The sequence below is a fragment of the Mustelus asterias genome, chromosome 4 (assembly GCF_964213995.1).
Source record: "Mustelus asterias chromosome 4, sMusAst1.hap1.1, whole genome shotgun sequence".
NCBI classification, from domain to species: Eukaryota; Metazoa; Chordata; class Chondrichthyes; order Carcharhiniformes; family Triakidae; genus Mustelus; species Mustelus asterias.
This window is the reverse complement of record NC_135804.1, coordinates 16,923,297-16,948,142: the sequence shown is the minus strand read 5'-3', so window position 1 is coordinate 16,948,142 and position 24,846 is coordinate 16,923,297. Positions and strand designations below refer to the sequence as shown.

General features: G+C 42.0%; 1 protein-coding gene and 1 non-coding gene across 3 annotated transcripts in view; both read right to left on the bottom strand.

Annotated features, from left to right (window-relative positions):
• zdhhc7 (zDHHC palmitoyltransferase 7) overlaps positions 1 to 24,846 on the bottom strand; it is an 80,951-nt gene that overhangs the window by 41,655 nt on the left and 14,450 nt on the right. Inside the window, exon 2 of one of the 2 annotated variants that reach the window (XM_078210606.1) lies at positions 3,760 to 3,872. The exons of the other annotated variant lie outside the window; for it this stretch is intronic. The gene's annotated coding sequence lies outside the window, so the exon portion shown is untranslated. The remainder of the gene's footprint in view (positions 1 to 3,759; positions 3,873 to 24,846) is intronic. 2 annotated transcript variants of the gene reach the window in all.
• Positions 21,422 to 21,550, bottom strand: LOC144493251 (small nucleolar RNA SNORA71). The gene has a single exon (XR_013497703.1). It is a non-coding gene; the product is annotated as a small nucleolar RNA SNORA71 (small nucleolar RNA).

The following is a 24,846-nucleotide window of genomic DNA, read 5'->3' as shown; positions in this document are numbered from 1 at the left end:
GCATCCACGTGGCACACGCATTCCTGTGGATTAAATTGCAAAGGATGCTATTTTGGTGCAGGTGTTATATGTTTGCAGAGCATGCAGATCATCATGTCAATCAGTATATAACACAGACTTAATGCCAGCAATGCCATTTTGGAGCTCACCACTTGAGCTAATATCTTGCCCTAGCTGTAGCACAATGGTGTCCAGTGTCTCACCACGTGCAGGTTCTGCCAATAAGATGCACATAGGGCAGAATTTGATGGTCACAGGAGGGGCACACATTCTGAAACCAGTGGCACTGACCTGAAGTGGAAGCCCTTCTGTGAAGTCAAACCTCACCCCCGAGAGCTGCTGACCAATCGAAGGCCACCAGCTCTCCAGTACTGCCAGTGCCACCTGGAGCAGTGACCACTGCCGATATTCACTTGGGCTTTCACCAGAGATTGTCACTGGAGCCACATGGAAGACAAATATGTGGGCTTGATCGGGGTCCCAGCAAGGGAAGCACCAGCAAAGGGGGAGGGGTAGGGGTGGGGTGGGGCTCACCTCCTGTGGGCATCCCTCCCTTCAGATTCTGGTCCCTTAATCATGCACAGAGTGCTGAGGAATTCTTCCCCCCCTCCCCGCCCCCAACCCCTCCCTAACTAGGCTGCAGGCAAACCTCAACAGGGTTTGTTCTGCGGTTGTCTTAGATAATTCTGGCAGAATTCCAGTGATAGTGGGATGAAGCTTTTAAGTCTGTTCTCAGCCTTTCCTGCCTGCAGTTTGGTTGGGAGCGTGGGTTGAAGATTCATCTCTGAACTAGTCTCTGAGGGAGCAGGGTCAAATCAAGTGTTGACATCGTGTCTTTATCAACATCACTCTCTTCTTGGTGTTGCTTCACTGCTAGGCCAGGTTGCACCTTTTAGGTATCTGAAAAGTAAAACTCACGAAGTTGAGGCTGTGGCGCGGGGTGCAGGTAAGTAAGATGTGCATGCTTACACCATTTGCAGCTTGAAAATCAATAGATTGTGTAGGATGAGGGCTAAGTGGAATATGAAGAAAGGGATTATGTATGATGGTTTCAGCTCCACCTTTGGCCACAGACGTAGCAATGCATGCCACAATAATGGCCAGCATAATCCCCTCCATGGGGATAGGACAAGCAGATCACCCTGCCCCTGCTTGGTTGACCCTTGTTGCCCCCAGCTGTGTGCCACCTTGTCCTGCAAGTGAGTAGGAAATGTGTCAGTGAGTGTCATGCAATCTGTTTCGCTAATGTGGCTGTCATGGTTGAATGGCTAGCATTGTGTGAAACTGAGAGATATGGGTGCAAGTATTGCAGCAGTGCTATGTGTTTGAGAACAGGGTGAGGCAATTGAATGCCAGGTACGAAGCCTGACTGGTAGAAATGGTTGTTAGGCCAGTGATGGGAGTGTGATGAATTAAGCGGCATGGTGACACAGTGGTTAGCACTGCTGTCTCACATCGCTAGGGACCGAGTTCGATTCCCGGCTTCACTGTGCGGAGTCTGCACATTCTCCCCGTGCGTGCGTGGGTTTCCTCCGGTTTCCTCCCACAGTCCAAAGATGTGCGGGTTAGGTGGATTGGCCATGTTAAATTGCCCCTTAGTGCCGGGGGGATTAGCAGGGTAACTACATGGGGTTACAGAGATAGGGCCTGGGTGGGATTGTTGTCAGTGCAGACTTGATGGGCTGAATGTCCTCCTTCTGCACACTAGGGATTCTATGATTCTGAGCATGTGGAGTTGGCAGGATATAACAGAATAAGGGCCTGTTTCCATGCTGTAAACGTCTATGACTCCTGATGTGCTTAAACTCTGTGTTCTGCCGTGTATTCATTAGAACAGAAATCTTATCATCTCGAACCATAAATAGAAGATTGCAACTCATGTGAGCAAAAGTCAGAGAGAAAGAACTGGAACCAAATTGATTTTTTCTTTCCTGTCCCAACTGTGATAAGAATGTTGCAACAGATTTGGACATCAACCTCAAATGGAATGTGAATACTGTTGTAAAATGTTCTAGCACTAATGAAAGAAATCAATATGATTAGTCATCTTTACGCAGCGGAAAGTAATATTGATTTTTGGTTTCCTTTGAGCTTGGAAAATAGATGCCATTTCACATTCAGTCTGCCACCGTCGGCCATTTGCAAGCAACCTGTGATGGCATTGAACTTGGTTGGATTAAAACCAGAAGAGAACAAAGATGAAAACTTGTAACCCTAATGGCATTCTCACTTGGACTGTGTATGAGTTTAAGTCTGGAAAGTTGCAAAGATTTAGGTAGGCTGAATGGATCTCACTATATCTCACACAGATGGAAGTAGTATCCATTCTAAAAACTATCAACATTGTGTGAGTAATACTTTGTGTGAGTAATTTTGTGGCTCTCTGGCCAGCAATGCAGAGATTGCAGCTATGTATATGTACTTAGGTGCAGTGCTTCATTCCCTGTTCAAATACTGGCTAAATTTTTAATGTTAGCAAATAGCTGATGGAACAGATGGCCTCATGCCAATTGCCAAGGTCAAAAATAAAAGTTTTAACATTGGCTGCCAAGCATCTTTTTGAAGTTTACTGTTAGAGCACAGCTGGTGTAAACTTAGAGGTATACTATGTGGACAAAGCTACCTTGGTTGCCCGGCCTCAAATGCTCAGTAGCTATAGATTTGATAGTTGATTGCCTGGCTTCAGTGGGTTGCAAAAGTCATACCCGTGGTGTGGATGTGACACATATATAAATCAAACAAGTCAGGTTCTTGTCCCTGAAGCACCAATGGGTTGAGTTGGGTTCCAGCAGATTTCATGACCATTTTCTCTGACACTAGTCCACTGAATTCAATGTGCCATGGTAGGATTTGAACTCATAACCTCTGATTGCTTGTCCAGTACCATAATTAATAATTACTGCACCCTTATCCTTTGAAAAAGTCTACCAAATCTGGCCAAAAACCTCTTCAGACTGTTACTGTATGCATGGCATTATTGAATATGACAAAGCATGTCATTTTCAGCATTGCAGCCAACAAAACCCACATTTGTTAATTTAAAATATACTGTTACACGAGTTATCTGTTGTCAACTTGTGCTGGACATAGAACCGTAGAACCCCAACAGTGCAGAAGGAAGCCATTCGGCCCATCGAACCTGCACTGATTCTCTGACAGAGCTTACCACCCAAGCCCTATCCCCATAACCCCACGTAGCCATCCGGTAATCCCCCTAACCGTCACATCTTTGGACAGTAAGGGGCAATTTAGCATGGCCAATCCACCTAACCTGCACACCTTTGGACTGTGGGAGGAAACTGGAACACCCAGAGGAAACCCACACAGACGCGGGAAGAACATGCAAACTCCATGCAGACAGTCACCAGAGGCTAGAATTGAACCCGGGTTCCTAGCACTGTGAGGCAGCAGTGCTAACCACTGTGCCGCCCCATGTTGATGATCAAAACGAGTGCAAAATTTCAAAACAGTCAAGGACAATCATTTTGCTGGCAATATTTCCCTAATACTCTCGTACAAAATGTTTGATGATTTGGAGAAATGATATCACATATGCAAACGTCACATAATGACAAAGCTTATTTTCCATTCGCAGGATCCCACAGGAGACTAAAATAAATAAATATTAAAGCATGAAGAGTAATTCCATTGCGATTCTAAGGCTTTGCTTGCAGCTTATGATATCAATGACATTTCCAAATTAAAATTATTCATATCAAATTGTACAAGTCCTATAATATACTCCTGCAAACTACTCACTTTTAAATCATTTTGCATCGTAGACAGCTAACGCTCATGTTCACTTTTGCTTGCAGCATCTAAATTGCTCTTCACTGCTATTAGTCCTATCCAATCAAACGCGCCCTGAGCCACTAGGGAGAAAAACTCAAGTCATTAATTCACCAATTTTTCTGCACTAACGAACCTTAGAATTCAACACTTTTGCTCCCGGAAATGGTACAGAGGGAGCCAAAAAAGAGGATGCAGATCACATTAGGTTTAACTAATTTCATACATCTCCAGTTTACTTGAAGCATCCACCATTCTTTGCACCAAATTAGCTGGTGACTAGAAACAAGGATGGAATGAGCTGGAGAGAACAATCTTAGTTTATGAAATCTGCGCTCAATATAAATTTGTTTTCCTTTTTTAAGCTGTCTGCTTCTATGGGACACTTTCACTGTTGATTGCAAAAGCCAATACTACAAATACCAGTTTCATTATAACACAACACCCGATTTCTAATTTCCCTACTAAAATACATTATGGCAAATACGAATGTTATTTTCATTCATTCTTGGGATGTGTGTGTCGTTGGTAAGGCCAACAGTTGTGGCCGGCCCACTTCTGCTTGCCCTGATAACTGACTAATTAACAGGACCGGAGTCATGGATAGGATATGCTAGATAAGGAGATCCAAAGTGCTTTACAGACAATGAAGTGCTTTTGAAGTGTAATCACAGGTGTAATACTAGCATATTCAGGAGGCCCATGGTCAGGTTATCCTGCCGAAAGGATGTTGGTGAACCAGTTGAATTTTGACAATTGATGGTGACTTTTTTTGATACCATCTTTTATTTCCAAGTTTTCTTTAACCCAAATTAAAATTCTTAAATTGACATGATGGTATTCCACTGAAGTTCTCTGGGTCATTAATCCAGCTCTCTGGAATACTAAAACAAGAGGAGGATGCTGGAAAAACACAGCAGGTCTTGCAGCATCTGTAGACAGAGAAAGCAGAGTTAACGTTTCGAGTCTGGCTACGGCGGAACCTCTGTGGAGGAGGGAAGAGGGGCAGAAAAGGAAACAAACCAAATATTGGGCCAGAAAAGGGAACTAACTATCGATCTGGCAGAGCAATTTTCTAATGTGGCCTAATTCCCATTTTGGATGAGCCTCAGAAGAAATTTTCACGCAGAAATTCCAGGAGCACGCTCCTCTTCGTGATTTTCAATAAGTTCATAGATAAGGTTATAAACAATTTATAAATAGGATAGCTTTTCTCAGTTCATAAAAGATACATAAAGGAGCAGCCAATCTTACAGATTAGAAAACCAGCCAAAATAAAAAAAACATGTGGATGCCCCTGAGCACTGCTCATTGTAAATCAAATACTATGCTGGTTTATACAGGCCTGAGAGTTGTATTATGTAATATTCCGCTCCTCAAATCGTGCTGTCTCTCTTTCACACCATAAAATCTTATTCAGTAATCCCAACCTTCAGTCAATTGGAGTTTAAACACTTGGCATGGGATCTTTGCAAGTTGGATAATGTTCGTAAATTTTGGGATCCAGATCTGATGAACCCCAGTATTAAATTACTGTTCTGTAGAAGGGTCATATGGACTCAAAATGTTAATTCTGTTTCTCTCTCCAAAGATGCTGCCAAACCTGCTGAGTTTATTCGGCATTTTCTGTTTTTATTTCGGATTTTAGCATCCGCAGTATTTTGCTTTTATTAAATTACTGCTATCTTTCCCTTTTCCAAGATTTTTTTTGAACAGATGAAAACAACATCGCACCTTGAAGTGTAAAGTCTAGAGCATTGTGGATGCGCATTAGATGCAAGATTTAAACATGATACTAACGGATGCCAATACATTTATTGTAAGTCAGGTGTTACATTATTTTATAAATACTGTCTAAATTTCTCACCTTTTTTGATTGTGTAAACATGTTATTTCCTTCATTATATTCTCTGAGGGGGGTAAGGGGGATAAGGGACACACACATCACTGTTCCCCTTATCCACCACCCCCCGCTACCCAGACCGATCGCCACCCCTGCCCCCCAACGATCGCCTGCAGAGTGGCAGCGGACCCCTGCGCCCCCCCACCAGAGATCCATCTGCCCCCTCCCCCCCCCCCCACACCAGAGATCCATCTGTGCACCCCCCCCCCCCCCGGGATACACGCTCGCTCCCGCTTGTCACTCCCGGGCCGCTTTCTCCGCTTTCTGCAGCTCGGGAGCGATTCGACACAGGCGCGCTTTTTCCAATTTGTTTCTAACTGCGCATGCGCAATTCAGAGCTCCGATCGTTCTGGCAGCGCTAAGCCCCGCCCACAGCGCGAATCGGACTGGAGATGGCTGAGAGCGTATGGGGGCGCCTGAAAGCGGATTTCTAAGTCGGATCTGTACTACGCCCAGATTCGGCACTTAGAATGAAAATGGTAAAATCGGGCCCAATGTGTTGGTTAAAACCTCACCAATGTCAGATACACATTTCTTCAAGGTATCAGTCATAATCTTAGCTATTAATTCCAACATTTCACTTGCTTTCAACACCACCTAAAAACATATATATGTTTATGTATTTACATTTAAACTGTCATTCAGTTCGAAGTTCAACAAAACTGTATGCTTTAATAATTAGGTTATATTTGTCTTCGTTTACACTTTGAAACATCTCATCAGAGGTAACCTAGAAGTAGTAGACAATTTGTGTTGGATTTCCTTTTTAGTGACGCCATGAAGTTGCTTTTCTCTTCTTTGCCCTTGACCCTTCCATCCAACGTGCCATGGTTTTTGTTCCTCTGCCTTCAGGTACTCTACATTCACAAACTCCAATCCTTCAGCACTTGTCCTTCTCGCTCTCCTGCCGTCATCCAGTTTTGACTTACTCTGAGATAACTCTATTTTCCCTCTCTTGGCATCCTCCAAAAGGTTCACTGATGGACTCGTTGCTGCTCCCAAATGGGCAGAAACCCCACTGTTGCTTCCAATTCTCTCCCTGGGCTTTGCAAACTGCTTGTGTGCAAGGGGCCGATACTGCCAACTTCCTCCACGTGCTATGTCTTTGTGTACTGCCAGTGGATGGACAGTCTCACTGGGTCTCCCTCCAGCATGTATGAGCACTTGTGAATAAATTCTTGCCATTTATAAGTTTACTGTGCATGATAATATTGACACAATGATTTTGACGTCTGGCTGAGGTGAGCCTCTTTCCCCTTAATGAAGCTTCTCAACCTGGCTATACTTCCCACCACTTGACTGCTCAAATGATGGCGGTGGTGTAGCTCTCATTTTAAAATGACACCTTGATCTGTCTACGTACTCCTCTTACCTTGCTCCATGCCTCTCAGTTAAAACTCTTGTTCTTTACCATCCAACCAAGTACCTGAGATAACTACTCCACTTTCTTCCCTCAGCTTCTATACCAAGCGACTTCTCATCCTAGGAGATTTCAACTTCCATCTCAGCTCTTCTAATTCACTACCAGAGTTCAATGCCCTCCTCTCCTCTCTAAATCTCTTCCTGCAAAGTAACTCTTGTACCCATATTCATTGTCACACACTTGATCTTGCTATTTCATGTGGTCTTGCTACTCTCATAACTATTACTGATAAGGTAACCTCTCCTCACTTCCTTGTACCTCTTTCCACCCATATTCCCGTTCCACTCAACCACATGTCCTTCTTGAAAAAAACTATCCCTCAATTCACTTACCACTGACCTTTCCCAACTATCAAACCAATAGCCCACAATTTAGTGTGACATTTCTGCAACTACCAATCAGCTAAATCTCACATATCTTTAGCACCACCTATGATGCCTTTGACCCCATTAAAATTACTACTCTCTCACACCCTAAGTGTTTCCCCATTATACCTCTCAACTCCATTCCCTTAGATCCAATGGACAGGGGTTGGAACAGGTTTGGTGGACAAACAGTTTACCACTCAGCAACGGCATGGTGGTATAATGGTTAGCACTGCTGCCTTACAGCGCCAGGGACTCAGGTTCGATTCCCGTCTTGGGTCACTGTCTATGCGGAATCTGCACATTCACCCCGTGTCTGCATGGGTTTCTTCCCTCTACTTTCTCAGAAGACTAAGGAACTCTGGCATGTCAGCTACGATTCTCACCAACTTTAACACATGCACCATAGAAAGCATTCTTTCTGGTTGCATCACAGCTTGGTATGGCTCCTGCCCTGCCCAAGACCGCAAGGAACTACAAAAGGTCGTGAATGTAGCCCAATCCATCACGCAAACCAGCCTCCCATCCATTGACTCTGTCTATACTTCCCGCTACCTTGGCAAAGCAGCCAGCATAATTAAGGACCCCACGCACCCCGGACATTCTCTCTTCCACCTTCTTCCTTCGGGAAAAAGATAAAAAAGTCTGAGGTCACGTTCCAACCGACTCAAGAACAGCTTCTTCCCTGCTGCTGTCAGACTTTTGAATGGACTTACCTTGCATTAAGTTGATCTTTCTCTACACCCTAGCTATGACTATAACATTACATTCGGCACTCTTTCGTTTCCTTCTCTATGTTTTGTCTGTATAGTGTGCAAGAAACAATACTTTTCACTGTATGTTAATACATGTGACAATAATAAATCAAATCAAATCCCACAGTCCGAAGTTGTGCGGGTTAGGTGCATTGGCCATGCTTAAAATTGCCCCTTCGCATCAGGGGGACTAGATAGGGTAAATATGTGGGGTAATGGGGATAGGGCCTGGGTGGGATTGTAGGCGGTGCAGACTCAATGGGCCAAATGGCCTCTTTCTGCACTGTAGGGATTCCATGAACACTGGACCACATAAAACACCATCAGATTCTCCATTAATAAAAATGTTCAGTGTTCAAAGACCATCCAGGCAGGAATGCAAGGATATCTCCAGATTTCTGTTCTCTGCCACAAACCATATTCATAAACTTCACTCCCCTACCTTCTCCAGCCTCATTTCCAAAAATTGCGAGGAGCTCACAGACTTTTGTGATACAAAGTTTGAGATGAATCGCAGAATCATACAGTGTAGTGCAATCGTACAGTGTCCTTTGGCCCATCGAGTCTACACCGACAGACTAGAAACACCTGAGCTCCTACCTAATCCCATCTGCAAGCAGTTGGCCCATAGCCCTGAAAGATATGATGTGCCAAGTGTTCATCCAGGCAACCCGCCTCTACCACCCTCTCAGGCAGAGCATTCCAGATTGTCATCTCCCCTAAACCTCCTGCCCCTCACCTTGAACCTATGTCCCCTCGTGACCGACTATTTAACTGGGCTGCACGGTGGCACAGTGGTTAGTACTGCTGCCTCACAGCACCAAAACCCAGGTTTGATTCCCGGCTTGGGTCACTGTCTGTGTGGAGTCTGCATGTTCTTCCCGTGTCTGTGTGGATTTCCTCCGGGTGCTCCATTTTCCTTCCACAGTCTGAAAGATGTGCTCGTTGGTGCTTGGCCAAGTTAAATTCTCCCTCAGTGTACTTGAATCTGGCGCTGGAGCATGGCGACTAGGGGATTTTCACAGTAATTTCATTGCAGTGTTAATGTAAGCCTAATTGCGACACCAATAAATAAACTTAAATTTTAAAAATGAACCATTCCTACGAAACTGATCTCCAAACTCCATGGCCTGGAGCTCGGCACCTCCCTCTGCAACTGGATCCTGAACTTCCTACCCACAGGCCACAATCAGTAAGGATAGGCAACAACACCTTCTGCACGATCATCCTCAACACTGGTGCCCCACAAGGCTGTGACCTCAGCCCCTTACTATACTCCAGAGACACCTATGACTATGTGGCCAAATTCCCCTCCAACTCGAATTTCAAGTTTGCTGATGACACCACCGTAATGGGTCGGATCTCAAACAATGACAAGACGGAATACAGCAAAGAGATAGAAAATCTGGTGAACTGGTGCAACGACAATAATCTCTCCCTCAATCCAACGAAACGAAGGAGATAGTCATTGATTTCAGGAAGCCCTTGTCTACATCAATGGTGATGAAGGAGAAATGGTTGAGAGCTTCAAAGTTTTTAAGGTGTCCAGGTCACCAACAGTCAGTCCTGGTCCCCACATGCCGATGCTATAGTTAAGAAAGCCCACTAATGCCTCTACTTTCTCAAAAGACTGAGAAAATTTGGCATGTCCACTTTGCCTCTCAGCAACTTTTACAGATGCACCATAGAAAGCATTCTTTCTGATTGTATTACAGCTTGGTATGGCTCCTGCTATTTCCAAGACCGCAAGAAACTACAAAGGATCGTGAATGAAGCCCATCCATCACTCAAACCAGCCTCCCACCCATCGACACTGTCTGTACTTCCCGCTGCCTCAGTAAAGCAACAAACAAAATTAAGGACCTCACGCACCCCGGGCATACTCTCTTCCACCTTCTTCCATCAGGAATACAAAATTCTGAGGACACGTACCAACCGACTCAAGAACAGCTTCTTCCCTGCTGCCATCAGACTTTTGAATGAACCTACCTTGCATTAAGTTGATCTTTCTCTACACTCTAGCTATGACTGTAACACTACATTCTGCACTCTCTCCTTTCCTTCTCTATGGACAGTATGCTGTCTGTATAGCATGCAAGAAACAATACTTTTCACTGCATACTAATACATGTGACAACAAGAAATCAAGTCAAATCACCGATCACATATCCATGCACCACCAAAACCATTTTTGTAACACCATCCAATTCTACCCGTCTCAGCTCATTTACCACTGAAATGGTCATCCATGCTTTTGCTACCTCTAGATTTGACTAGTTATATGCACACTTGGCTGGCCTCCCATATTCTATACTCTGTAAACTTGAGGACATCCAAACCCAACAAGAGAAGAGGCAATTCTGAACCAGTCTCAGGAAATGAAATAAAAGAAAAATACAAAAATATGTTTTTATCTTAGGAAGTGAAGTTGGGCAGGGTGAAAGTGGGAGAATGCTTTGGTGGTAGTGATCATAATTTAGTTAGATTTAGTATAGTTATGCAAAAGTATAAAGATAGGCCAAGAGTAAAAATGTTTTAATATTTAGAAAGGCTTATTTTATGAAACTGAGATTTGATTTTATAAATGTGGACGGGAATCAGCTAATTGAAGGTAAATCAGTGTCAGATGAGTGGGAGGTATTCAAGGAACAAATATGTTCCCACGAAGTAGTAGTATGGGAATCCCAGCCTTCGATGCCCACTGGATATCAAAGATCAGGCAGAATAGGATAAAGCAAAAAAGAGATTCTTCTGTCAGATCCTGAGAGCTCAATGTGGCAGAGAGCTGAGGGAATATAGGAAGTGCAAAGATGAAATTATAAAGGGAATTAGAAAAGCAAAACGAGATGTGAAAAAATATTTGCGAATAATATCAAAGAAAAGCCAAAGATATCTTATTAATATATAAAGAGCAACAAGGGAACCTAAGGAAACAGTAGGATCCATTAAAGACCAAAAAGTTAATTTGTGTGTGGAGGTGGAAGAGTTGGCCATGCTTCTTAATTAACACTTTGCACCTGTCTTCACATAACAGGAGGGGGGGGAACAATGTAGTTAAGGAAAATAAATGTGAAATATCAGATGGTATAAACATAGTAAGAGGGCAAATATTCAGTCGTTTAGCGTCTTTGAAAGTGGATAAATTACCAAGCTCGGATGAAATGTATCCCAGGCTGGCAGGAAAAACAAGGGAGGAAATAGCAGAGGCTCCATCCATCATTTTCTATTCATCGCTGGGTACAGGCATGGTGCTAGACGACAGGAGGACCTCTAATGTCGCACTGTTGTTTAAAAAGGGAGGAAAAGATAGAACAAGTAATTGTAGCCCAGTCAGCTGAACCTCAGTAATGGGAAAATTATTAGAAAAAGTATTGAAGAGATAGTATAAATTGTGATTTAGAAAAGTACAGATTAATCAAGGACAGGCTGCATGGATTTGCTAAGGGAAGGTCTTATGTAACCTCATTGAATTTTTATGAAATAGCAAGGAGGGTACATGAGGGTGATGTGTTTGGTGCAGTCTATATGGATATGGCAAATCAAATACAGTCATGGTTGATCTTCTGCCCAACTCTACTTTCCCACATGTTCCCCCATCTCATGATTCCCTTGTTAAGATCTTGGACCAAACTGACACTCACTAAGAGAACAATGCCACAGGATTCCACGGGTTTCTCAACAACCCACCCGATACTATGAGTCAACCAATTTCTGTTTCCCTCATGAGAGATTCCAGTCTTCACCTTTGAAAATCTTTTGAAATTCTCTCCAAAGGTCACTCCAACTTGGATAGCGTCAATGACAGCCCACCTTGCAGGGTTTCAATCTTGTCTTCCAATTAGATTGCCAAGTCTGCATTGCAGCACCAATGTACAAGTACAGCATCACATTGACTGTGCCAAGGAGAATATTACTGCTCCAAAGGGTTATCTTCACCCCAATGGCCCAGAGCATGCAGTCACCAACCTTCTGTTGCCCCCTCAAATGCTAGGGCTTCTCCTGAGTCCTTTCCATTTAAGATCTGCCAACTGCGGTCCCTTTTCTGCTTGGAACATCTTTCTCTGCTCCTCTTCACCTTCTTAACTGTGACCCTTTCCCTGTCCCTGCCTGGAATTCTTCTTGGCTTTAGTGCTGCTCCGGTCCCGATTACAGATTGAACTTTTTGTGCGGTTTCTTTTCTCTTTAGACAAAGGCACAATGCTATCAGCATAGGCATGCCCTTTAACTGCCGAATTGCGCAGGCGCTGCCTGCTCCCAGCCCATACATGCACAAAACTCCGGAGGGATGCTATGAGTTCTTCTGCATTAAAGTTGAGAAATCTATGTGAAAGCGAGTTGTAGCACCTAGCGTTTAACCATTCTTTTCAACTCTGAACAGAATATTGAAAACTAAATTGTTTATCCCCATAATTTTTTCATAGTCGACCAAAGGTACTGAAGATATATTTTTAGAAACATCTTGATCAGCTTGTATATGTATTTTGTACCATGGATTTTCAACCTTTCTGGTGTAAATGCAAACCCATGCTCTGGAAGTCTTCCCCTCTTCACACATGGATGAATTTTAGAGATGCTAGGTGCTACAACTCATTTTCACATAGATTTCTCAACTTTAGTGCAGAAAAACATTGTTTTTCTTATGCACATTTGTTGATAGAAACATGCCTTCAAAAAAGCCTTTACGTTATCAGATATACTGTGTATATCTGATTGACAACAGGTTTCAAAAGAATCCTCCTCACATACTTCCTATATCAGGTTTTGTCATTTCATGGTTTTGATCAAAACCAGATAAATAAACCTGCACACCCAGGGAGCTTTCCTCTCTTTAGTCATCATTTTCCAGCTTATCTAAGAGATGTGCCACAACATTCACATCCTTCTCACTGATACTTTAAATAGAATCTTCAACTTCACTTCTTTCACAATTTCAGCCAAATATTTATTCACTTTCTTGTTTCCAACTCTTTTCCGGGTGTGGTCTCACCAAAGCCCTATGCAATGCAGCAGGACTTCCTTATTCTTGTACTCTAATCCTCACCTGCAATAAAGGTCAACATGCAATTTGCCTTTCTATGTTTGCTCTACCTACATGCTAACTTTTTGAGTTCCTTAATGAGTACTCCCAAGTGTCATGGAACCTCAACATTTAGAAGTTTCAGACCTTTTAAAAAATATTCTGCATTTCTATTCTTACTACCAAAGTGAATAACCTCACACTTCCACACATTATACGTCATCTGCCAGCTTGTTACCCATTTAATTAACTTATCTTTATCTCTTTGCAGCCTCTTTGTGTCCTCCTCACAACTTACATTCCCACTTAGCTTTTTATCATCAGCAAACTTAGATACATTACTCTCAACCTCGTTGTCTAATTCAATAATATAGATTGTGGCATCCGCTATCATTGCAGCGACTTCTCTGCCAACCCTAGCATATAGGCCATTATATCCTGTTTTATTCCCTTGAATTGCTCTGATACTTTTTCTCTACTGATTCTTAGCCTCTGGGTTATCATCTATTTCTGATAAGTAATTTGTGTCTTCGACTGTGGAGACAGACACAAAATATTTGTTCACTGTTACTGCCAATTCCCCATTCCTCGTGATAATTTCTCCTGTCTCTGACTCAAAGGAATCAATTAAGTTGGATCCAAAGTCAGCTCAAGGGAAGCAAAGGGTAATGGTCGACAAGTGTTTTTGAGACTGCTCCCAGCAGGGTTCTACAGAGCTCACTATTAGGTACCTTGCTTACATAGTTTACATCTACAACTTGAATTTAAATAAAGCGGGCACGAAAAAGAAATTTGCAAATGATACAAAAATTAGTTGTGGGGTTGCTAAAGAGGAAGAATATGATAGACGGAAGTTATCAATTGATTAGTAAGGTTGGCAGCAAAGTGGCAACTGGGATTCACCTGAGACGTATGAGGTAATATATTTGGGGGTGGAAAACAAGGCAAGTGAAAGCACAATAAATGGTAGGATACTCAGAAGTGTAGAGGAAGAGATGTACCTTAGAGTGTATGTCCAAAGATCCATGAATGTAAGCGGACTGATAGTTAAGGTGGTTAAGACAATAATTTATCTTTATTATCCAAAGATGGGAGGTTATCCTAGAACTGTACAAAACACAGATTAGATCACAACTAGAGTACTGAATCTAGTTAAGGTTATCACATTATAAAAATGTGATTGCACTACAGAGGGTACAGAAGAGGTTTACAAAGATGTTGCCAAGAATGGATTTTTATTTTAGCTATGAGAAGATTAGATAGGCTGGAATGATTCTCTTTGGAACACAGGAAGCTGAGAAGAGATTTAACTGAAGTGCACAAAATCATAAGGGGCCTTGATGGAGTAGATAGAAAGGACCTCTTTCCCTTACCTAGCAGGTCAACAACCAGGGGAGGGGGCATAGATCTAACTAATTTGCTAAATAATTGAAGTGTAATTGAGGAGAAATGTTTTTATCACCCAAAGGGTGCTGGGAGACTGGAACACACTGCCTGAAAGGGTGCAGATGTAGAAAACCTCACTGCATTGAAAAAAATACTTGGATATGCTCTTAAAGTGCTATAACTGACAGGCTATAGACCAAGAGCTGCAAAATGGGTTGGGCTGTATAGCTCTTTCCTGGCTGGCAAGGACAATGGGTCAAATGGTCATCTTCCATGCTACATACCTTTTGTTTCCAGAGACTGATCTTATGGCCCATTATCTTATGGGGTGTTTTCAGCAGGACAGCGCATAAATTATGATGGGTCGCTCATCCACCGCCCACACCCAATCTGGTTCCCATAAAATGGTAGATGTGTACTGACATTGGCTGCCCTCCCACCATTAAAAACAAATAATTGATTGGTATTTGGATTCATTAACAATTCAATTGATCCAAATATTACTCTCCCCACGCCATAATGTGTTTGGCATGGACAGGCAGGAGGGAGTGAGCAATCTTTTTCAACACAACTGCTAAAAGGCGGGAAGGAAAGAGGGGGGGTGGGTATGTCCTTTAGTTGGTGCATCAGGATCCCTCCAGCCCAAAATGATACCCCTCCTTTGTGTCTCCAAAATCTATCCACCTACCCCCCCCCCTTGACCACATCCCTAAGCCTTCTGATCCCTTCCAACCCTATAAGCCTGGACCTATCTTAGCCGAGGAAGCATTGCTCTTCATCATGGGCCTGCAGTCCCAACAATGCCCTGTAATGAAATCTGGTGCTCCTGCGGCCATTAGAACTGCTTGCCAATCAAATTGGCTTGAGGGATGGAAGTCCCATCATGCATTTTTTAGGCTGCCTCTAGCTGTGGAGCGGGCTTTTTGTTTTAAAGTCAGTTAGTTTGAAATTGACTTTTGTAATGAGAGGAGATGAAGTGTGAATAAACACCTGCCCCAAATTAAATTTCAGCTACGAAAAGATTAGATAGGCTGGGGCGAGTCTCTTTGGACCACAGGAGGCTGAGAAGAAATCTAACTGAAGTGCACAAAATCATTAGGGGAGCTGTGGGGCAGGGTTTTTTGTTTTAAAGTCAGTCAGTTTGAAATTGATTTTTGTAATGCAGGGAGATGAGGTGCGAGTAGACACCTACCCCAAACTTAAATTTCAGCCCTATGTTTTTAACCTTCTGGAATATCTATTCCTTCAGTTTTGGCCTCTTGAGCAACCCTCGTTTTAATTATTGCACAAATGGTAGCCATGCCTTCAGCTGTCAAGATGTTAAGCTCCAGAACTCCCTCCTTAAATCATCTATTCTCCTTCAAACAACCTACCTCTTTGATGGAGCTATGTCCGGATTCCTTGTGTGGTTGGTTTAGTGTTAAGCTTCGTTTGATAATATTCTTGTAATGCAACTTGGAATGTTTCACTATATTAAAGGAGGGAGATAAATGCAAGTTTTTGGTGTTGTTGTTGCTTTCAAATGATGTCATGAATTGAGTATTGCCCACTGCTGTTCCCATTCATGATGTCACTAATAGGCCAGAGATATTCCTGTACAAAGCTGTTGTCAGGGTGTCTTCGGGTGGTAGTTTGAAGAGTTAGCAACATAACAGAGGTTTACGATACACTAATAAGCGCAGAAATGTGTCCTTTTTAATAATTGCATTAATTGGCCCTCAAAGAACTTGTGATGAAGGAACAGACATGACTGTTGCCTAAAATGCAACAACCTCTCTTCTGCTATAGAATATTGTACAGTAAATAAATACGCTCCCAGGATCCTTAATGTAATCAGTGGACAGGCCCCATCCAGAGTACTGCATTCAGCTGTGAGCATTGAATCTCAGGAATTATATACTGGCCTTGGAAAAAGGTAGTCATGATGTGGAGATGCCGGCGTTGGACTGGGGTGAACACAGTAAGAAGTCTCACAACACCAAGTTAAAGTCTAACAGGTTTATTTGGTAGCAAATACCATAAGCTTTCGGAGCACTGACGAAGGAGCAGTGCTCCGAAAGCTTATGGTATTTGCTACCAAATAAACCTGTTGGACTTTAACCTGGTGTTGTGAGACTTCTTACTTGGAAAAAGGTACAGTGCAGATTCATGTGAATCGTACCAGCATTTAAAGGGTTAACTTATAAAGACAGGTTGCTTAAACTTGGTTCATGTTCCCTTGAGTTGACAATGTTAAGAGATCATCTAGTGAGGTCCTCAAAATGATAAAGGGATTTGACAGAGCAGATACAAAGAATCTATTTCCTCTGTTGGGGAACTCCAAAACAAAAGTGTACATTCTTAAAATTAGAACGATGTCATTTAGCAAAGAAATCAGGAAGAAACTTTTCACACAAATAATGGTGGAATCTAGAACTTGTGCATTTCTGCAGAAGGCTGCAGAATACTTGGTCAAACGAAATTTTAAACACTCAGATCGATAGATTTTGGTTGAGTAAGGGTAGCAAGGATATGTAATAAAGGTAGTTAAATGAAGCTGAGGCCTGTCATCCATAATCTATCTGAATGATAGAAAAGGCTCAAGAGGTGAAATGGCCTACTTCTTTTCAGTTGATCCAAACTAACAAATTCAACAGGGTCTACATTTTTTTTCCCATTGCTTTCAGATTGTCAGGTCATTCCAGGACCTGTAGCCACTCTGCCCCAGTATTCCAGTTTCCTGACCTATCCTAAATGGGAAGACAAATCATTTTTAATGAATGTGAAATAAACAGAATTGAGATCATATTTATGTGATCAGAAGAGCTATTACAAGAATGTGCTCACAGCTCTATCACTTGTTGTTACATAGTCCTATTTGTCTATAGTGTGCCTATACTAAATAAATATATATTCAATATGGCAGATATGATTCAGAAAACAATGATAATTCAATTATGCCTTTGTCAATGGAGGGTGATCTAAATCACCTCATTTGAGGAAAGTTAAAAGATAATCAGGATAATGTGCAATGATGAGTCACTTGTATACTTCTTCACTAGCTCCTGAATGTTGCAGAGTTGCTTATTTGAATTACATACACCAATTTAAAAATGTACTTGAAAATGTTCTTCAAAATAATGTTGAAGCCTAATGGCTTTGCTTGGTGATCTAACTTCCTGGACAGTAGTATAAAATTATAAAAGGGCACTCCAATGTAGCTTTATGGCAATTAACCTGATCCGTTTCATCTTTTTATGACTGAAAAGTCATCATAAGAAAAACGATTTTCAAAATCGCAAACATTGACATGAGTTCCAATGTCCTGCTGCTATTGAACACTCATAGGCGTGTCTTGGTAATCATGAGAAACACCCCAAAATAATTAGTTTACTCCAGGAATGACATTTAAATTTTGGAGATGAGGAATAAAGAGAAAGGGAAATTCAAGATGTCAGGGGAAAAGAGGCTCTGTTGGCGACATATATATGACAGAAAATTTATTGGATCTGAAGCTTGCAATGTTACATAACCTGCTTATACTATAATATTGAAGATTATGTTTCAATTCAATGAAATGTCTTCTATCCTTTGAAGAAATTAAAATAAGGTATCTGAATTATATGAACTGGAGTCTAATATTGTATTATCAAACAATTACTTAGAGGAACCAATATGGAAAATGCAGTAATAGAATATTCACCTTTTGATATTCCAGGCAGCTTCGTTTCCTGTGTTGTCCTAACAACTTTCATTGTTAATAGTGCACTCCAGGTTTCTTTTAATTGGCCATAGATTACTGTTTCACATAAATATCCACATAGACAGCGATCCTTCACTATACAACCCCATTGGTAGCTACATAATGTCCTTGTGGCACAGAGAAAATGAACAATTGGGTCTTGTTGCATGCTTATCCAATAGGAAGAGAGCAGGGAAGTAATGATTATACCAAAACTTTGTGACATCAGGGTCCACTCACTGGTACAGTATTATGATTTAATTGTTTTTGTGCATGTCACTATATTGTAAGCATTAAGCCATAGTCTGCAAATGACCATAAGCATCTCTCTAGAGAGAGACCATTGGTTATAAACAGCTTGAGGGACACCATTCACCAGTGTGGGGCAAGGTGAGGAGGTCTCCGTGAACTACCACTGTACTGTGCACGGTTAATATTCGCTTGTTTTGTACTTGTGATGCTCCAGGGCACTTGCCATAATGGTTATTGTTCCTTTCTGGTGACACAGGAGCCGTTTTGCTAATGCTGTGCTTCTTTCAGTTTGATTGAAGGGTATACTTCCATTCTTTATTAGTGGTGTCCACACAGGGGTAGTTGTGTTGATTCTTGTTCAGTGGCCTTGGGGCAATCCAGTGTCACTCTAATTGGTGCATCAAAACATAAAATTACTTAATTTCCCTGGGCTAACCCAGACAGGACTCATCAGTGTGGTCTTTACCAACATTACCAAGAGTTCTTCATTTTTTGAGATAACAGAATCCATCAACATTTCCAATCATTGATAGGTTAAAAAATGTCGTTGTGAATCATTATAATTATGTTCACAAGTAAAGCCGGTGAGAAAGTCATTATTAATAAAGCTGACAGCCATTGCTGCAAGTGAATCCTGACGCATATTGCAAGTGGATGAATTATGTCAAACTGATTACATCAGAAAAATGAAGAATCAAAAGTTATCTCCAGCTTCCAGAACACACATAAAATGTATCCATTGCCACCACTAGACGGAATTAATGAGCTTCCAGCAAAAACACATATCACTCCCAAGTTGGTGTGCTTTAATGTTGTGTAACATACTTGTGTGATACTCTGAATTAATTTGCACAAATTGTTTCCACTATTACTACCATCAATGGTTCGCTTCTAGTTTACCCCAGTGTCACACAGCTCCAAATAATCTCTCCAGACACAACTGAAACCTGAAAGGCCAAAATTTGTAATCATAATGTTGAGTGTTATTATTGTTCATGCATCCAAAATTATGTAGTAATAGCAATGTAATTTAGGAGAGCAATTCAAAGGTCAAGTCACCAGTGCCTCATGAACATCACCTACATTGAATTACATAGACATTACAAGAGAGAAAGAAGCTATTCAATCAAGCTGATCTGTGTTACCAGCAATAATCCTCATCTCATGTGCTCACTCCATGTGATGTCCCTTCACTTCCTTTTTCTTCCAGCATTTATTGAAACCAATTCTTCAATGTTGTTGCCTCAAACACTAATTCCAGTGGTGCACTTAGCCTCACAAGCATGTGTATGATCATTTCTTCTGCTCTGCAATAAATCACTTGTGATATTGCAATGCCATTGGTGAACACAATCTATGTTTGTTTACTGTGTTCCATCCCATCACTTTAAACATGCAAATCACCTCATCTATTTTGATGAAAACAGCCTCATGTTTTTCTTCTTATTTAATAATAACCATAGAATCATAGAATTCCTACAGTGCAGAAGGAGGCCATTCGGCCATCGAGTCTCCACCAACCACAATCCCACCCAGGACCTATCCCTGTGACCCCACATATTTAACCTGCTAATCTCCCTGACACTAAGGGGTATTTTATCATGGCCAATCAACCTAACCTGCACATCTTTGGATTGTGGGAGGAAACCAGAGCACCTGGAGGAAACCCACGCAGACATGGTGAGAATGTGCAGACTCCATATAGACAGTGACCCAAGCTGGGAATCAAACCCAGGTCCTTGGCGCTGTGAGGCAGCAGTGCTAACCACTATGCCACCATGCCTTGTGATGTGACTGCTTTACAGCCTGGTTGCTCTGACTTGTCAGTTTTCAATGAAACCTGACTCTTTTGGTAAGATATAACCGTATAAAATGTTACCAAATACACATACTAGCCAGAAAACCATTAGACGAGGATGGTCTTGGGTAAAAACCTATCTTTCAACGCACTAGCAGCCCCTCCCTATTACAATCCAATGTCATGGCCTCAAACACCTAATTCACCATTCACATCAAACTGCTGTGTATTGCGTTAAGAAACGCCATTCCAAGCTTCAATTTCATAACCTTGTACCTATTGTTCTTTGCACTGAAAGTCAGATTTTGAGTTTACTTCACCATATTAAGTGGTTTTAGATAAAATGAAACTCCCCTTTGAGAAGTCTCTTCAAGACGGAAAAGCCCCAATTCATCCATCTTCATGTAATGGTGATAAGAATTAACCGTGCAGATTCAGCCTTCACTACTCAGATTTGTATACCACATTACCCCATGCTGCAGTAACCAGAACCACAGACAGGAATACCTCTTGGAGCAGTGTGCAATGTCAAACTATGAAGGGTTCTGCATTGCAACAGCTTCTTCTGTCATCTTGCATCTTTCATGTGGTGAATGTCACATATCACCGCTAGCCCATTCAGGACCTATCCAATTTGAGGACAGATGCTTTCTACCGTCGCAGAAATACCGGATACATTTAATGGAGTTCATTTGCCACTAATCATAAACTGGCATAAACTTGATCACATTCTGTTCTAAACTTTCAGCTATCTGAGTTCCAATGGAAATATTTTCAGACCTTCATTAAAGAAAAAGTTTTGTATCAGGGTCAAGCATGATGCTGCAGTATATTTTAAAGATTGCTTTCTTCTCCTCCTGCGATTCTGTGATAAACATACTCAAAGCTGACTAAAGTTAGCAAATGGTGGGGGGGGGGGGGGGGGGGGGGGGGAGCACGCGCGCGGCAGTGTCATACCAGTTAAAAACGGTAGAAAGAGCCAATAAAAAGCTCAATGTGAAGTTAACAATCATGTCCAAAAGCAATGAGGTTTAATGGAGACTGGTGCTCCAATAAACACGGGGAATTTTTTTGATTTAATCTTCCTGCAGTATCAATGACCTGGTAATGGTAAGTACCAAAATCACTTTCGAATGCAGGTGTAATCCTTACAAGAAGTGATTGTAACCTGCAACCTTCTAAATGCATTGATATTTAGAAAAGTAGAGAACTTGCAGAAGCAGCATGGTCACCAGAACCAATGATGAACATAATTGACAAACATATAGCCCGTCTCTTGTCAAAATTATTTTTTATCACTTTCCATTTAACACATTGGCACTTGCAGAACTTTTAACACTACAACAGTACACTGGAGCAGAGCACTTAGTGTGGTGCTAGCACCATCTTTCAGATCTTTAAACCAAAACCCCATCCTGCCTAATTAAACGGATGGGTCAGATTCTATAACATTCCAAAAACATTGTGGAGTTTTGCTAATGTCCAGCCAACATCCCTCTGTCAATTAACCTCAGCACAAGGAGATTATCTGAAAATTCATTTGGCACCTGCGAGACTTAACGTGTGAAAATCAACCGACATATTCATCTACCAATAGTGACAGCATTTCAAAAATAATTTGTTGATGGAAGGGTATGTTATGATGCTCTGATGGAAATCTGTGCTTTATGAACAAAACCTACTGTATTTGGCAAATGGATGCACTGAATTCGGAAAAGGTGACTGAATTTATATCGTGCCTTTCACCAACAAAATTATTTTCAAAAACATTTCAGAGGCAAATTGTTTTTCCTCACACCAGGCAACAGCATCTCAGTGAAAGCAAAGGCAAAATGCTGTGGATGCCAGAAATTTGAAGTAATAACAGAAAGTGTTGGAAATATCAGATGGTCTGGGTGCCTCTGTGGATAGAGAAACAGAGTTAATGTTTCAGGTCGCTGACCATTCATCAGAATTGCAACCTACTGCATTTGCACTATACTCTCCATTGTATAGTGTGGAGCCAAGTTTCATAGCATGCACCAACCATAACCTTGCTAAGGTTTTATATAGATTCCATTACATCTCTATATAGAACATAACAGCGCAGTACAGGCCCTTCGGCCCTCAATGTTGCGCCGACCTGTGAAACCAATCTAAAGTCCATCTAACCTACACTATTCCAATATCATCCATATGTTTATCCAATGACCCTTTAAATGCCCTTAATGTTGACATTTTATACTCTTGCTATAAAATCCTTAGCACCTTTTAACTGCCTTAGCTACATGAGGTGCTGCTTTTTATGTCCGATTGAACGGAACCCTCGAATTCTTCTGCTCTTCCACAGTCCCTTTATCCAAGGTATAATTGTTACCATTTAAACCACAATTTATCATCTCACATTTACTGACATCAAATTTCATCTGCCACATTTTCCCCCCTCCACTATCTTATCAGCATCCTCTTGCTCCTCAAGATGATATATTGACACAAAATATGCCAGTTGTAAGGATTACAAAACTTTCAAATCTCAATGTTACTGTGCAAAACTGAAAGCAACTTCTGGCTTCCAAACATACGTAGTTGAATGCCGAAACCTGGTCATTAGTCAGTTCTCTCCCTTCGCCGCTGACTGAAAGGTTTGAACCAGTTTTGTCCCCTATCGCCTGTAAGTCTAGCCCCATATAAGAATCACTGCTGCATACATTGAGCAGAAACAGAGTTAGAACAGATTGTGTGGGAAACCATGATCCACTTTCAACCACCCCAAAAAGCTGTATTTTACACCCATTCCCTCTTTCCTGCCCGAGCTCCATATCCTTTAATCTTCTCCAATAATCTCTCCTTGTGGAGTATTTTCCAAAAGTCCTCGTTTAGTACATCCACTGCACATTCCCAGCTGCCAAACCTGTCACTTCCTCAAAGAACTCCATCAGGTTTTTTTTTTGAAGTATGATCTTCTTTTCTGAAAGCTGTGCTGGCTGCTGTCAATTATTTTTTTTAAACATGCAGAAATAGATATTTAGTAATTTAGTCTTCCATATGCACACCACCACACATCAATAGAAGTGAGCCACCTAACCACAGGCATCTGTACCAGAAAAAACACAAAATCTCACATGAACTCCATTGCACAGACTGATAAAAAGAAATGGATATCCAGCATGGATATCACAGCTCCATCTCAAGGTTCAGAAAGCAGCTATTAACTCGAGACACAACTGATGATCTTTGATTGCACTGAGACTCCAAAAGCACCACTAGCTTGTATTCACTCCTACTATTCTCCTTGTCGACTTACAGCTTGAACATATTTCCTAGGCAGCGTGGGATGGTTACAAGCCGGAATTCTCCAACCTCGGCCTGCAGCTGGGATTTTCTGGTCCCGCTGCAGTAAATGGAGATTTGGCTAAGCGCCAAGTTCTCCGTTCTCGCTGGCAGCGGGACGTGGAAGACTGGAAAATTCTGGTCACAATGGACTCTTTGCTATTTCTAGTACTGCAGCCTAAATCTGGCAGTGACTTTCAAATTGACAACTAAGTTAAATGTAAAATAATGGTTTTGAGAAAAGGTACCGTCATACAGAACTGCTACAAATGGCTTTCAGAAAGCAGAGGCTTTTCTCCCTTTTCCAAGGTTCAGGATCTCATTCCTGAGGAATACAAAAAAAAGCTCACTGGTAGCACTCTTCCCTCCGAGTCTGAAGGTCATGAGTTCAAGCCCCACTCCAGTACTTGGCTATATAATCTCAGCACTATGATAAAATTATTTGGTGTATTATCCTACGGTTGTTTGTGGGATCTTGCTGTTCACAAATTGCCTGCTGTATTTCCTTACACTGCAACAGCAGGTATGCTTCACGAATACTTAATTGGCTGAGAGCTCATTGAGGCACCCTGAGGTATAAACTCAGCAGTCAGCAGCATACTGCCCAGCTGCAATTTTCCATGAATTGGCAAATTAAGGGCCAAAGAGTGAGCTTGCATTCAATTAAGGATAACTGGCAGGCTCTTGCTGCTGGAGGGCCAGTATAAGGCCCTTCGCCACTAGAGTAGCAGCAGGATGCCTTTGCAGTACAGTGAAGGAGTGGGTGCCTGAGATGGGAGGTGCCCTCCCATCAAATTTTTAAAATTTACCATTACAAAAAGCCTTCAGCAGCTGAGCCATGAACTGCACCACAGGGACGGTCTGTGGCTACAGCTGAAGCCAAGCAGAAAGGCAAGTTCTCGACACCTGCCTGCAGTACTGTCTCACACCTTCTCGTCTGCCAGCTCCAGGGAAGTACACTGTTCCCATACACCTCAGAGTACCTGGATGCCAACTGGATTTTCCAGATAGGCTCTGACAATAGGCCTTATTATGTCAGTACTGAGGTGAATTGGCAACTGCTGCTTGTGGGTGGGTGATCCTGGCCCCTAACCACCCCATCTGCCCTCCAGGGAAATGGCTTGTTGG